The sequence below is a fragment of the Triticum dicoccoides genome, chromosome 2B, assembly GCF_002162155.2.
Source record: "Triticum dicoccoides isolate Atlit2015 ecotype Zavitan chromosome 2B, WEW_v2.0, whole genome shotgun sequence".
Taxonomy (NCBI): domain Eukaryota; kingdom Viridiplantae; phylum Streptophyta; class Magnoliopsida; order Poales; family Poaceae; genus Triticum; species Triticum dicoccoides.
This window is the reverse complement of record NC_041383.1, coordinates 766,958,571-766,970,824: the sequence shown is the minus strand read 5'-3', so window position 1 is coordinate 766,970,824 and position 12,254 is coordinate 766,958,571.

Here is a 12,254-nt window from a genome sequence, read left to right as displayed (position 1 = left end):
GGGTTACGGTGGTGGCGGTTCAAGCTCAGGGTTCCAAAATCATCCGGGCAATCAGAACAACCAAGGTAGTAACCATCAACAGGGTAATCAGGGGAGTCAACAGCAGTCGGGTTATCAGAGCAACCCAAAGCAGTTAAATGGTGGACAGTATCATGTCTTCACCACTAGCTTGTGCAAGCGCGATCAGAAGCTCCATAAAATAGTAGTGAACTCTGTTGAACCGGCGGTGCCCCGTTATCTACGTTGGTCTGCGCAGCCTATTGTCTGGAGCAGGGAGGATCACCTGCCCCGGGTTGACAATCCGGGTCACCTGGCTTTTGTGGTTGCACCTCAGGTGGGAGGATATAAGTTCACCAAGGTACTCATGGACGGAGGGAGCAGTATCAATATCTTGTACTATGAAACTTCCAGCGTATGGGGTTGACAGATAAAAATCTTAGACCGTCAAAAACCGTTTTTCACGGAGTGGTGCCTGGTAAATTGGCTTACCCAGTTTGTAAGATAGCTCTGGGGGTGGTTTCTGGAGATGATCATGATTCAAGGTCCAAGACACTGACCTTTGAAGTGGTCAAAATCAGAAGTTCGTACCATGATTTATTTGGACGGCCGGTTTATGCTAAGTTCATGGCAAGGCCGTGTTATGTTTATCTGCAGCTCAAGACGCCGGGTCACAAAGGGGCCATTACGGTTCATGGCAGCCGTAAGATTGCTCTAGAATGTGAGGAAGGAGATGCGGCATATGCTGAGTCGGTTTGTGCAATGGGGGAGTTAAAGTTCTATAAGGACAATGTTAATCCGGCAGACATGACTTCCCTGAAAAAACCTTCTACAGAACATGATCCGACCCTGAAGTTCAAACCGGCTGATGAAACTAAACTTGTTGATTTCGTTCCTAGCGATTCATCCAAGCAGTTTAGTATAAGTACAAATCTAGATCCGAAATAGGAAAGCGCGCTCGTTGAGTTCATCCGTGGGAACCGGGACATTTTTGCATGGAAGCCTTCTGACATGCCAGGTGTACCAAGGGAACTCGCTGAGCACACTCTCAATATTGATCCCATGTTTAAAACGGTCAAACAGTTCCTTCATCACTTCAACAAGGAACGACGCAAGGCCATTGGAGAAGAGGTAGCCCGTTTGTTGGCTCCTGGTTTTATTGTTGAAGTGTTTCATCCAGAGTGGTTGGCTAATCCGGTGCTGGTGCTTAAGAAAAACGGCACTTGGCATATGTGTGTGGATTACACAGATTTGAATAAAGCTTGCCCAGCTGATCCCTTCGCCCTCCCTCGTATTGATCAAATCATTGATGCTACGGCGGGTTGTGAGCGTTTGAGTTTTTTGGATGCTTATTTTGGTTATCATCATATTAAGATGCCAGTTAAGGACCAGGAGAAGACAACTTTCATTACTCCCTTTGGAGCCTTCTGCTATGTATCCATTCCCTTTGGGCTCAAGAGTGCCCAGGCAACTTATCAACGTTGCGTGCAGAATTGTCTTCATACTCAGATTGGGTGCAATGTTCATGCTTATGTGGACGATATTGTGGTCAAGTCCAGGAAAGCAGAGACACTCATATCTGATCTGTGAGAAACCTTTAATAATCTGAGAGTCTATAAAATGATGCTCAATCCGGCTAAGTGTGATTTTGGTGTTCCGGCAGGCAAGCTCTTAGGCTTTCTGGTGTCAAACAGAGGCATTGAGGCTAATCCGGAAAAGATCAAGGCAATTACATCCTTGGCTAAACCAGCGTGTATCAATGATGTTCAATGACTGGCAGGTCATATTGCGGCTTTGAGCCGGTTTATTAGCCGTTTGGGAGAGAAGGCAATTCCTCTGTATCAGATGTTGAAGAAAACCGACAACTTTGTCTGGAGTGACGCAGCTGATGCGGCGTTTGAGGACTTGAAGCGGCGGTTAGCGGAACCGCCAGTTCTTGCTGCTCCCATTAATAAAGATCCACTACTACTGTATGTGGCTGCTAATGCCCGGGCTATCAGTGTTGCCATTGTGGTGGAGCGCAAGGAGGCTGGGAAGGAGTACCCGGTTCAAAGGCCAGTTTACTATATCAGCGAAGTGCTCATTGAGTCAAAGCAAAGGTATCCACATTGGTAGAAGCTGGTGTATGGGGTGTTCATGGCAAGTCGAAAGCTTAAATAGTACTTTCAAGGTCATCCCATCACAGTGGTCAGTTCTGCTCCTTTGGGGGATATAATCCAGAACAAGGAGGCAACTGGCCGGGTTGCTAAGTGGGCTATTGAGCTTGGGCCACACGGTTTGAAGTATATGCCTCGCACAGCCATCAAGTCCCAGGCTCTTTTGGATTTCATTAATGACTGGATCAAGTTGTAGGCACCAAAAGACAAACCGAACAGTACATACTGGACTATTCACTTTGACGGGTCCAGGCAATTGGAGGGCTCGGGGGCTTCCTTACTTCCCCTTGAGGTGATAAAATTCATTATGTTCTTCGTTTAATGTTCCCTTGTACTAACAATGCAGCTGAGTATGAAGCTTTACTCCATGGTCTTCGAGTGGCTAAGGAGATGCACTTAAGTCGTGTATGATGCTTTGGAGACTCAGACTTGGTAGCCCAGCAAGTTTCAGGTACTTAGGATTCCAAGGATCCACTCATGGCGCCTTACCGACGAGAGGTGGATATTGTGACTGGTTACTTTAAGGGATATCAAGTGGAGCACATTGATCGGCGCAAAAACGAGGTAGCTGACGCTTTAAGCCGGCTAGGATCTCAGCGCAAACCAGTGCCGCCCAATACCTTTTTGGACGTCTTGCATAACCCATCGGTTCAGCTGCCCACAGAGGAGGACCTCATTGTTCCTGATCCGGAGGCACAGTTGGTAGCCGCTTTACATATCATTCAAGATTGGACAGTTCCATACTTGGCATATATGAACCGGGGTGAGTTACCAGATGATGAAATTTTTGCCAGATAGATCGTCCGGTGGTCCAAGTCGATGGTTGTTCACAACGGCGAGTTACACCACTGCAGCGTTTCTGGGGCGTTCCAGCATTGTGTTTCTCCTGAAGAAGGCTGTGAGATTTTACATGAGATCCACGAAGGAGACTGTGGTCATCACGCCGGTTCAAAATCCTTGGTTGCTAAAGCTTTTCGTCACGGTTTCTATTGGTTGACAGCTCATGCTGATGCTGAGGACCTGGTTAGACGGTGCGACTGCTGTCAAAAATTCTCAAGACGAGCTCATGTGCCGGCTCAGGAGCTATGGATGATTCCTATCACCTGGCCGTTTGCCACTTGGGGGCTTGACATGGTAGGGCCTTTCAAGCGATCAAAGGATAAGAAGACCCACCTGTTGGTGGCGGTTGACAAGTTCACTAAATGGGTTGAAGCGGAGCCAGTGAGCAAGTGTGATGCAGCCACGGCGGTTCAGTTCATCAAAAAGGTGATCTTCCGTTTCGATTTTCCACATAGTATTATCACAGATAATGGCACGAACCTATCTAAAGGCGAGATGGAGGATTTTTGCCAACGAGAGCACATCTGGCTTGATGTAGCATATGTGGCACATCCCCAATCCAATGGTCAAGTTGAACGAGCTAACCAGGAAATTCTAAAGGGTATAATGTCACATCCCTAGCTTCTGGTGCTGCCTAGTGTTTGCATCATGTTTAAATTTCTGAAACTTGAACTGAGGAAATTTGGAAGCCTCAAAAACTTAAATAAAAGAAGGGCAAAAACCCTAAAATCTCATTCATTGTTCCAAAATGCTCTTCTTAAATGTTTGATAATTTTTGGCAAGGGTTCTGGTCCCAACCAAAATATTGAACATTTTTAGGGACTTAATCTTGGGACTTTGAATTTAAATCATTAGCTATTTGAATTTGAATTATATTCATATAATTAGAATATAATTTCAAATCCCCCTGAAATATTTTATGAGCTTTTGGAAAAGTCCATCTAGCAAAACAAAAATATTCAGAGGAGTTTTTGGCATTGTTTGAATTATTTTTAAATTCAAAATAGTGGCAAAACAAATTTAAAAAAAATAGAAAATAGAACAGAAATATAAAACAGAGCACTTACCTGGCGCTCACCTCGCAGCCTACCTGGTGGCCAACAGGACCAGCCCAGCGCGGCCCAGCCCACCTCCTCCTGTCGTCTTCCCCGCGCCAGTAGGCAGCGCGCGTGGCCGACGGGCGCTGACGCTGCCTCGGCCACCTCCTGCTTCCACCGCGACGCCACGGCCCTTCTAGCATCGCCACGCAGCCCCTGGCTCCCTCTCTCACTCTCCTCGCTCCTTCCCCCCTCCTCTGTTTCTCGCACGCAGCCACCGAGCGGAGCTCGTCGCCGCCGTCCACTGCCACCACGGCCACCGGGCCTCCCTCGCTTCCCCGACTAGCCCACAAGCTCCGCCACTCTGTCCTCGACCCACCTCACCGAGCCACGCCCCTCCAGAAGCCCCCGAACAACCTCACCGGGCTCGTCTTCTACCTCGGACCCGCCGGCCATCACCGTCAAATTCGTCGGCTCCGGACCGTCCCCGACCTCGCCGAGCGTTTCGTCGTCATCGCCGTGAGCCCCTGCTCCAAACCCCTCTTCCCCCCCTTGCGTTTGTGCACTCTAGCCGCCGTTTCCACCTCACCCGAGAACTCCCCGCCGCCGGACATGGCACCGTCGTGGCTAGAGCCACAAAGGCTCGAAGCCAACCTCACTTTTGTGCTCAGCGCAACACCAGGAGCTCGTAGCCACCACCCGCTCCTCCTCTAGTACACCGTAGCCCCTTCTCCCCTCCCCGCTGAACTCCGGCCGCCGCAAAAGCTGCCGCCGTCGTTGATTTAGCCCACTCCGTCGCGAGTTGTTGCCTCCGTTGGATGCGCAAGACTCCTAGCTTTCCGTAGCCGCAAACCGCGTCCAAAACCACCGCCCGAAGCTCAAATCCGAGCCGCGCCACCGTCTCGGGCCTCGCCGGCGTCGAGTCGCCGGCGGGATTGACCCCGCTGACTCAGTTGACCACGGGTGGGCCCAGTTTGACCCCTTGGGTCAATGACAGGTGGGGCCCAGTCCTGCTAGTTAATTAGGATTAGTACTAATCAAATTTAGTTAAACTAATTACACTAATCAAATTTAGTTAAACTAATTACACTGACATATGGGTCCCACAGGTCAGATTTGACCTAGACAACGCCCGTTGACTTACTGACATCACCGTGAAGTCATGCTGACGCAGTAATAGGTTTTCTGGATTTAATTTAATTCAGGAAATTCCAGAAAATATTCTAAACTTCAATAAATCATAGAAATTCAACCGTAGCTCAGAATTAAATAATTTATATATGAAAAATGATCAGAAAAATCCAATCTATCCATATGTACCATTTTCATGCATGTTACAACAACTTATGACCACTGTTTAGGACAATTCAATTAAATGGCATTTAACTAACCACATGTGGAGTTTGAATTTGAATCTTGGATTCAAACCAACTTCATTTAATCTGGTTTAGTTGCATCAGCACAAATCACATCATATTGCCATGTCACATTCATGCATCATATTGTTGCATTGCATTGATTGTGTTCTTCCTTGTTTGCCGGTAATTGTCCCCTCTCGATAGACGTGTACCGGCGATGTGATCGATGACACCGATGAAGAGCTATATTATCTTCAGAAGTGCCAGGCAAGCAAAACCCCTTGTTCATTCCGATACAATCCTACTCTCTCGCCCTGCTCTCTTTTACTGCATTAGGACAACAACGAGTCATTTGTTACTTGCTGCGGTAGCTGAACCCCTTTATCCTCTGCATGACCTGTCATTGCCATAGTAAATAGATGAAACCCACTAGTATGAGTAGGAGTTGCTTGAGCCCTGTTGTGCCTACTCATTCATGTTTGTTTGTCATGCCTGCTACTGCTTAGAGTTAAGTCAGGTCTAATTCATCGGGAATGAATCAGAGGTGTGTGAACATGTCCTACTGTGTGTGAGCTAAGTGTGTGAACACGATTTGGTAAAAGGTAACGGTGAGAGGCCATGTAGGAGTACATGGTGGGTTGTCTCATTGAAGCCGTCCTCAGGAACTGAGTTCTGTGTTTGTGATCCATGATTCAGCTACTACCATGCATTGGGCCCTGAAATATGACCCCGCTCGACTTCTTATTCACCCTAGTCCTCTGTCCAGGAGTTGCAAGTAGTTTCTGGTGTTTGTAGCTTACTGGAGGCCATGGACAGCGCTGACCGTAGGGGTGGGCTGTGATGCGGTAGGTATGTGGCCCGGTGTACCGGATACCCGTTAGGTATCTCGGGAACCCTGCACACATCGTTTGGGGCTGTGAGCAAAACTCCGGCCGGATCTCCTCATGGATGGAACCCGAATAGGCGATAAACCTGGACTAGAGACTTGAGTGTTTGGGTAGGTCGTGGTCTACACCCACGTCGGCTTTCGCTTGAAGTCTGCCGAGCACATGTCGTGTGCAGACGCTAAGTGGTGGAAACATGTATGAAGAAGTACACCCCTGCAGGGTTAACATCATCTATTCGAATAGCCGTGTCCGCGGTAAAGGACTTCTGGGTTGCTTATATCAGTTCATAGACAAGTGAAAGTGGATACTCTAAAATACGCAAGATAAGCGTGAGTGCTATGGATGGCGTTCTCGTAGGGAGACGGGAGTGGATCCATAGTGGTGTATTGATATGGTGAATATGTGGACTCGTGTGCGCCACCTCAAAAGAGTTACTTGCGGTCGTAGTTTAGGATAGCCACCGAGTCAAAGCTGGCTTGCTGCAGTTAAACCCCACCATCCCCTTTATTTATCATGATGCATATGTAGTTAGTTCTGATGTAAGTCTTGCTGGGTACATTTGTACTCACGTTGCTTAATTTTTGTTTTTGCAGAGAGACTTCAGTCTCACTAGTAGTTCCACGTGGACTTCGACGTTTAGCTTGTTACCTCAGCTACGATCTTGTGCCCTCGGCAGGATCTGGTAGATAGTCAGGCTTCTCAGCCTTTTTCATTTATAGATGTCTGTACTCAGACATATTAGCTTCTGTTTGTGTTTTGACTTGTATGCTCTGAATTTTGGGTCATGAGACCTATGTTTGTAATATCTCGCTCCTCGGAGCCTACTGAATAAAATACTTGAGTCATAGAGTCATGTTGTGATGCCATGTTGTATTTGCACATATCGAGCATATTGTGTGTATGTTATTGAAATGCTTGGTATGTGTGGGATCTGACTATCTAGTTGTTTATCCTTAGTAGCCTCTCTTACCGGGAAATGTCTCCTAGTGATTCCACTGAGCCAATGTAGCTTGCTACTGCTCCGGAACACTTAGGCTGGCCGGCATGTGTCCTTCTTCGTTCCTGTGTCTGTCCCTTCGGGGAAATGTCACGCGATGAATACCGGAGTCCTGTTAGCCTGCTACAGCCTGGTTCACCGGAGTCCTGCTAGCCCAGTGCTACAGCCTGGATTCACTCGCTGATGACCGACACGTCGATGCTGGGTCATGGATGCCTGTCCCTGTAAGTTTGTGCCACTTTGGGTTCACGACTAGCCATGTCAGCCCGGGCTCCTTATCATATGGATGCTAGCGACACTATCATATACGTGTGCCAAAAGACGCAAACGGTCCCGGGCAAAGGTAAGGCAACACCCGTGGGAATACCGTGCGTGAGGCCGCAAAGTGATATGAGGTGTTACATGCTAGATCGATGTGGCATTGAGTCGGGGTCCTGACAGCGTTGGTATTAGAGCTTGACTGCCTGTAGGATTACCAAGCCAAACTGGTCGAAGTCGAGTCTACAAATTCTTTAGTTATATAAGGGAATTGATTGTGGGATGGAACGTAAGGCTCTTTTTACTCCTTATACCTTATGCCCTTCTGATCTGAGTCATCTTATCTTTCCTACGGGGTTAAGGAACTAGGCTTTCTCTTCTTTCTATCAGGATCACGTGTTACTAATCCGTAGACTTATAGAATTGTTGGATTTAAGCTTGAGTTCAGTTCCTACGACTTCTGTATGTTAACTGTTGATCTCGAAACCTTGGTATTGTGCTTCTGAGTGGCTATGCCACCATTTTTGTAGCATGTCTCAAATCTTTTTGAGCATTTATAGCCGTTATGTTGTCCGAGTCATCCCAGGTTTCTAAACAGTCTAATGCATTTGCAAATCCCTTCTTCCCGTTCCCGATGTCCTTTTGGTCAGATTAATCACACAAATTAGTGAGTTGAGGTACTTTATTGCCTCAACATATATGTTGGAGTTAATAATTATGACCCTAAGTGCTTAGGGGATCATCTAGTGGTCTAGCCATGATCTATGTTTCCAGTGTGATGATTCTGGCCGTCATTATCGAAAGCATCCCGTGATGCCATTTAGTTAGTAGGCATTTCACTTCTGCGTTTTGAACCCGAGATTCACCCTACTTACTTCATGTTGATAGTAATTGCTAGCTCCTTTAGGATATTAGTAACTTTGCGATAGTCCTCGAGGTCCATGGTATTTTCCCTCTTCCAAATACTATGAACCATTCAGGCAGAAGTTATTTGAACCAAAAGATCACAATTAGAGTACTCTTGAGGAGATCTCCATTCATAAATCGTGACTCTGCCAGTCCTATCTCTCTGCATGGGTTATCTGGAAGAAATATGTTGAACTCGTTCGACATGCTAATCTATGCATTCACAACTTAGAAAATCATATGTTCTTTTGAGTTGTCCCTCTTTAGTTGTTTTCTGACCTTCGTCTATCAATTGATAGTCAAGAGTATGCGTGCATTCGTTCATCGATGTCTATTACTCCTGTGGTTCGTCAAGCCATTCTATCCCAGAATGACTAGGAGAAATGAACTCCAGTACCTCATCCATATCTAGGATTGGGTCAAAGTAGTCATACTCCGCAGACCAAAATGCCAATCCAACTTTTGTTCTGTTCCACCTCGGAGTATCACCCTCTTTCATCACAAGAGTATCGTGAGAATTGCACACCCTCTTATGAATTCTTGTTGCAGTGATACTTCTTGCCATCATTATTCATTTCTCGGCTACCGTGTTGTTGCAACCGGAATGCCGACGGGTGAACTATGATGTGTGAAATCAGTACCCCTAGCAACTAGTTGCTTGGTAGTAAATGGACAATATTCTCATTCTTAGCATGTTGGTTATTGAATCACCATTCTAAGATAGATTGTGCTACCTAGTCCTTATTTCCTGGTGCACTCTTTGATTGATGAGTTAGGATTTTGTCAAGTCCTCGCTCATTTGATCATATCATCTTGCCCTGAAAAGCAAGATTGTTCTCGAGCTTAGTAACATATCGGTGGTTCGTGATTTTCCGTATATCTTCTCGGAAGTATTACCAGGTTGTCACCTGACCGCTATGTTGAGTTCGTGATCAAGTTGGTTTATTCCTGTAAACCACCCCCTCTCCAAGAATCCGTGTTGGATACCCTGAGCTAGTTGGATAAGCTAAACAACAACTTGGAGAGTTGGAAGATAAAAGCTTGTCCGACTTAGTTCATGTTAAGGGATATCTTTTGTGTGTGTGTGTGTGTGTGTGTTGAAGAAAGATGATATCTTCATCAATTGGTCCTTGTGAACAATTGTTGGATCTATTATCTTACCCAAACCTTTGATTGAGTATGGGCTATCGTCAAATCAAATCAGAACCAACGATATTCGTAATGTTGTCTTACTCGTGGTTTTTCCTCGAGCATACACCATTATATTCTTTGGTCTGACCAATGCTATCACCGTGTTCACTTAACTATGGAATTCCTTTTAAAAAGGGAACCCGGATGAATTGTTGTTGAGCCCATTGACAACATCCTTATCTCCTCCATGATTTTGTTGAACATTAAGCTATTATTGGAAACTTCTATAAGCATTATCTTCATGTTCCGTGCATGAAGCATATGTTTCGATGAAAGAAGTGACTTCCTTTGATTCACGTGCATTTGATGTAAGTTGCCGTCGTGAATTCGAGGAAGTTTGTTTTTGCTCCTCTGGAATCATCCCAAGTCAGTCATGCATGTGCAAAGTATACTATGGTTTGGTAGATTAATTACCTCCACTCCATATGTATTCCGTAGCACCCCAAGCCACTAATTGATTTGTTCAAGGAGAAGGAGTTCCTTCATAAGAGCTAATCCGGACTTATGAAAGAACTTCGAAATCCTCAATGATGGTTCCCTACCCGAACTCGGTAGTGTTTTATTGTAAGACTACCATGTGATCATGTTTGCCTGGAACAGCGTGTTCACACGTGCGTAGCAGAACCAGCTCATGCTTTGGAGCTTGCTATCGTAGTTCATTCCCCGAGAATCTCGCAACGTCATCTCGTCGATTTGTGTTGCAAACTTTCGTTTTTCTTCCTAGACTCGATGAGTCTGGAATATCCTGACACCAACCAGATCTGAATCTCAGGCAGATATGATGGTTGGAACATTTCCCCAAGAACTATAATATTGGTCCCTCGATAACTGGTAAAGTGGATGTCGTGGCCAGCACCACCCAGCCGAAAGACCTATTATTGTAGTATCTTGATTGAAGAAGATGGCCACCTCCCCATAAGGATTTCGTAGGATTTACCTCCCTAGTTGTTCCTTATGGATTTTTGTGTTTCCGAAGTCTGACCTTTACTTGATGTTCTAGATACCAGACCATTTCTATGAATGGGTTACACTAGCACATCAAGGAGAACATTAGAAGCGGAGTGCTAAATGTCTCTCGGTCGATCATCCAGATTTTATTTCCTTGGCCCCGCCAAGGGTGAAATCTGAGAAAGTGTTATCTTCCTTTGCATCTGCATCATCCATCATCATTCATCATGGTAGCAAGTTGTGTTGCCAGGATCCTTGACACGGATATTGGTAAAATCTTGATGATTATGGAAATGCTCAAGTTCTTGAGAGCACGCGCAAGTGCTAGGTTTGATTGTCGGCATTAACTGTATAGTGCTCTCAGTTTCCTCGGCAATGCTATGACCTTTTCAAACAGTGAATTCACTCTCTGTTGTTGGGTTCTTCCCTAGTTACCAGAATCATTCCCAGCATTTGCATTTTGTTCCCAGCTTGCACCGCCAATGTGCCATTCTACCACGGGTCTCTTCCATTTCCGGTGGTAAGCAAATTCATCCATTACGTTGTCTTCAACAAGGTAATCCACATCATCCAAGTCCGAGTATGCCATTCTACCGACCCCCTCCAAACGATCGCTCGAGAATTGCCTTAGGCTGGTTTAAAGAGTTTCAATGATCTCTGAATCAAAGGTAATTCTTTTTGCCACTTAAGGGGATATATCTACGAGTCACGGTTCCTAAGGTGTCTCGTTGTGGTATCATGGCAACTCAACTCCTTGCTACATTGACAATCGTTTACCACCTTTTTAAGTGTGAAATTGTTGTCTACCTAGTGAACCTTCGTCATCTGCTTCACTCCATTCCTATGGATGTGTGATTCGTCTCTCAGCTCGAGAGATGTTGCTATGTCTCATTCCGAGAGTTAATCCTGAGTTGTTCGACCTTCGAGAAGATTGATCCTTCTAGAGTTCCCTTCTCCTCTTGTTGTCATGTTGGTTGGAGTTCTCGGAGCAAGACATCAAGATAATGATGGTGAACGAATCAACGTTCATTTGAAGTGCACCCTGGACCCTGAAGTTTGTGTTAGTTTGCGTCCCCCCATCATCTTACCCTACACTTGAATCTCGGGACGACATTCTTGTTTAGTGGGGGCGAGTTGTCACATCCCTAGCTTCTGGTGCTGCCTAGTGTTTGCATCATGTTTAAATTTCTGAAACTTGAACTAAGGAAATTTGGAAGCCTCAAAAACTTAAATAAAAGAAGGGCAAAAACCCTAAAATCTCATTCATTGTTCCAAAATGCTCTTCTTAAATGTTTGATAATTTTTGGCAAGGGTTCTGGTCCCAACCAAAATATTGAACATGTTTAGGGACTTAATCTTGGGACTTTGAATTTAAATCATTAGCTATTTGAATTTGAATTATATTCATATAATTAGAATATAATTTCAAATACCCCTGAAATATTTTATGAGCTTTTGGAAAAGTCCATCTAGCAAAACAAAAATATTTAGAGGAGTTTTTGGCATTGTTTGAATTATTTTTAAATTCAAAACAGTGGCAAAACAAATTTAAAAAAAATAGAAAACAGAACAGAAATATAAAACAGAGCACTTACCTGGCGCTCACCTCGCAGCCCACCTGGTGGCCAATAGGACCGGCCCAGCGCGGCCCAGCCCACCTCCTCCTGTCGTCTTCCCCG